The sequence below is a fragment of the Malania oleifera genome, chromosome 2, assembly GCF_029873635.1.
Source record: "Malania oleifera isolate guangnan ecotype guangnan chromosome 2, ASM2987363v1, whole genome shotgun sequence".
NCBI lineage: Eukaryota > Viridiplantae > Streptophyta > Magnoliopsida > Santalales > Ximeniaceae > Malania > Malania oleifera.
In genome coordinates, this window is record NC_080418.1 from 30,652,823 (window position 1) to 30,657,296 (window position 4,474).

General features: G+C 39.0%; 1 long non-coding RNA gene across 1 annotated transcript; it reads left to right on the top strand.

The window, feature by feature from the left end:
- The first annotated feature begins 219 nt into the window (after positions 1–219).
- On the top strand, positions 220–1,881 carry LOC131148855 (uncharacterized). Its single transcript, XR_009135075.1, has 2 exons — positions 220–1,366; positions 1,687–1,881. It is a non-coding gene; the product is annotated as an uncharacterized LOC131148855 (long non-coding RNA).
- Positions 1,882–4,474: the final 2,593 nt, after the last annotated feature.

Below are 4,474 nucleotides of genomic sequence, written 5' to 3' on the forward strand. Positions count from 1 at the left end.
TATGCTACCATACAAAGAGCCCATCATTTTGCTCTCGCCCTTCCCTCTTCTGTACTGCTTAGTGTTAAAATCCCAAGTATCATTGTAAATAATAAACAAATTAGCAAAGTGGGTAAATGTGGGGGATTTGATATTATTCGGTAAGGGGATTGTTTCCTTATTTAGAATAGGTGATTGTGTTATATAAGGTTGGGATGTTCATATGAAAAAATTCAATTCAATGTAATTCAAGGCTTTCGCTTACATGGTATTAGAGCTAGGTTTTCTTAACCTTAGCTAACAATGGCTAGCAGCAGGGACTCTGAGGTTACGTTCGATGGGGGTTTGAATGGGCTAGACAATACAACCTTTCCACTCTCAGTGGAGAAATTAAACGGGAAAAACTATCGAGAATGGGCTCAATCCATAAAGTTGGTGATTGAAGGAAAAGGGAAACTAAGTTACCTTACTGGAGAAAGGAGGAAACCCGAACTTGCTGATGTTGTTGCCTTGCAAACATGGAGATCCAAAAACTCCATGGTCATGGCTTGGCTCGTTAACTCGATGAAGCCAGTGATTGGTAAAATATGCTTGTTGTTACCCACAACGAAGGATGTCTGGGATGCCGTTCGCGAAACCTACTCCGATGTTGAGTGCTATTCATAAATCGTTGACATCAAATCTCGGTTGTGGTAGATGAGGCAAGGTGATAAGGAAGTCACGAAGTATTTCATGGAGATGACCCATCTCTGGCAAGAGCTTAATCTGAGCATTGACGAGGAGTGGGAGTGCTCCGGCAACTGCACACGATACTGAGGGAGGCTCGAAAACGAAAGGATCTTTGAGTTTCTTATTGACCTCAACTGAAATTTGGACGACGTAAGGGGACGCATCCTTGGCCGATAACCTCTTCCTTCAACCCGAGAGGTCTTCGCAGAAGTTAGGAGGGAGAAAAGTAGGGGGCATATGATGTTGAGGCCCCAAGGTGATAGGGTCAGGCTAGACCTATCCGTATCCACCTCAAATTCAAATGGGAACACTAATGGGCTTGATGTTTCAACCCTTGTATCAAAAGGCCTAGGGGGATCCAGTCAACGACCACAAAAAGGTTAATTACGGTGTGAACATTGCCGCAAAACAAGCCATTCAAAAGATGCCTGCTGGGAGATTCATGGAAAATCGGTAGATTGGAAGCCGAGACAATACCAAAAGAATTGTGGGTACCAGGCGAGCACAGATGAGTCAACTGAAAAATTACAAGGAGAAAAAACCAATAACACCTCCCCAAGTAGTGCATTTAGTCTTGAGCAGTTAGATCAGCTGTATAAAATGATTTTGTCAATTCAAACATCGAGTCAGTCTTCCTCCGGTTCCTTGGCTCACCGAGGTAATTATTTGTTAGCCTTAAATACTATGTCTTGTTACAAATCTCTATGGATAATTAACTCAGGTGCATCTGATCATATGACTGGTTCTTATCAATTGTTATCATCCTACTCACCATATGTTGGGAATTTAAGAGTAAAAATTGCAGATGGCTCCCTCGCACGAGTTGTTGGTAAAGGAAGTATTCGCATATCTGACTCTATAACTTTAAAATTTGTCCTACATGTTCCCAAGTTATCTTGCAACCTATTATCCATCAGCCAGTTAACAAAAGACTTAAATTTTTCTACTAAATTTGTTTCAACTCATTGTGTTTTTCAGGACTTGTCATCGAGGAAGATGATTGGCACTGCTAAGGCATATGAGGAATTCTACTACTTTGAGAAGGCAAGCTTGAGTGAACTATGTAATACTGCAATTTGTGATTCTGCATCTATTTCTAGAGATAGTGAACTTTTGTTATGACATTCAAGGATGGGTCATCCCAATTTCCAATATTTAAAACTTTTGTTTCTTTCTATTTGTTCAAATAAAATGTCTTTTGAGTTTCAATGTGAAGTGTGTGAGCTTGCAAAACACCGTCGTACTTCTTTCCCATCATCCATATACAAACCATCTCGCCCATTTAATATGATTCACAGTGATTTGTGGGGTCCCCCACGTTCCCTCAATCACACCAATACAAAATGGTTCATTACTTTTATTGATGACCATACTCGTCTTTGTTGGGTTTACTTGCTGAAAGAAAAAATTGAAGTTTGCTCCATTTTCATTAGTTTTCATTGCATGATTTAAACACAGTTCCAGACTCATATTCAAATTTTACGTACCGATAATGGTACGGAATATTTTAATACTATCTTGGAAACTTATCTTCAAGAAAATATGATTGTTCATCAAAGTTCTTATGTGGATACCCCTCAACAAAATGGGGTTGCTGAACGAAAAAATAGACATATACTTGAAGTAGCCCGGGCATTAATGTTCACTACCAACATGAAAAACAATTTTTGGTGAGATGCCATCTTAACAGCTACACATCTCATTAATTGAATGTCGAGTCGATTACTTTCCTTTGCCACCCCTCTTCAGAAATTCCAGGAACACTTTCCTACCTCTTGACTCCCCTCCAGTCTCTCACTGAAAATCTTTGGTTGTACTGCTTTTTTTCATGTTCATGCACTCCACTGGGATAAATTGGATCCCCATGCTGTTAAATGTATGTTCCTTGATTATTCCCTTACCCAGAAAGGCTACAAATGCTATGATCCTGTCTCAAAACGGCTGTTTGTTAGTCTTGATGTTACTTTCTTTGAAATCACTCCTTATTTCCCAAAGCCCTCTCCTGCAGGGGAGAAATGGACTGAAGATTGGTTCTTTGACTTCTTTACTACTGAATCCGCATTATCTGAACCCGTACCACCTATTGAGCCTCTCATTGCTTCATTCCCTGATCCATCTATCAAGCCTTCCATTGCGTCACTTCCTAACCTGCCAAACACAACAAAACATTTAACCTTAGGGAGAGATACAAGAAAGCAAAACAACGTAGACATATTTGTTTACTCAAGAAAGTCAAACACAAAGAACAGAGACAATCTCATACCTAAGGCACCAAGAGTGTTGGAACCGGTGATGGTTCTGAATAACCATGAGTCCACGCCCAATCCTAATCTGGTAATTGAGCTTTCTTCCCATAATCCTATACCTGATGATATCAATTTACCTATTACAATCTAAAAAAAAAAATAAACAAGTCTTGTACTCAATACCCCTAGTCTAAATACATGTCTTATAAAAGCTTGTCTATAGGATATCGTGCTTTTGTCTCTAACCTTGATAGGATGAGAATTCCAAAGATCATTCAGGAAGCTCTAGAAATACCTAAATGGAGAGAGGTAGTCATGGAGGAAATGCAAGCCCTAGAAAAAAAATGGAACTTGGGAGTTAATAAATTTGCTAAGAGGGAAGAAGCCAGTGGGTTGTAAATGGGTTTTCACAATGAAATATACATTTGATGGGACATTTGAAAGGTATAAAGCTAGATTTGTTGCAAAATTATTTACACAGACTTACGACATTGACTATACGGAGACATTTGCACCAGTGGCAAACTTAAATACAGTTCGGGTCCTCTTTTCCTTAGTAGCCAACCTAGATTGGCCATTACAACAACTTGATATTAAGAATGCATTTTTAAATGGCAAGTTAGAAGAAGTATACATGATTATACCACTAGGATTCAGTGGGAAAGGTGAAGAAAACAGAGTGTGTAAACTCAAAAGTCCTTATATGGACTCAAACAATCTCCCAGAGCATGGTTTAACAGATTCGCAAAAGTAATAAAGAATCAAGGTTATCGACAAGGGCAATCAGATCATACCATGTTTTTCCAACAGTCTGAAAGAGGTAAGAGAACAATTCTAATAGTATATGTTAATGATATAATCCTTATTGGTGATGATATAGTAGAGATAGAGAGGTTAATGAAAGTTCTGGTTGCTGAATTTGAAGTGAAAGACTTGGGACAAATGAGGTATTTTTTTGGGCATGGAAGTTGCGAGAATGAGAAAAGGAATTAGAGTTTCTCAGCGAAAGTATGTTACTGATCTCCTAATTGAAACTAGCATGCTTGGATGCAAACCCAACGAAACACTGATTGAAGCAGTAAAGAGGGTTGAAGACTGTGGAATACCAATTGAAAAGGAAAGGTATCAGAGATTGGTTGGCAAGCTAATCTGCATATCGCATACTAGACCAGATATTGCAATTGCAGTTAGTGTAGTAAGCCAACACATGCATTCACCAAAAGATGCCCACTTAGATGTTGTGTACAAGATCCTTCAATATCTCAAGGGATCCCCAGGAAGAGGACTCTTCTTCCAGAAATGTGAAAGCAAGGAAGTAGAGATATTTACAAATTGCAGATTAGGCAGGATCAGTGGAAGATAGAAGGTTCACCATAGGTTATTACACATTTGTCTAGGGAAATATAGTAACTTGGAGAAGCAAAAAACAAAATGTAGTGGCTCGTAGTAGTGTTGAAATTGAATTCAGGGCAGTTACTCTAGGGATATGTGAAGGACTATGGTTACGGAAACTCTTGAAA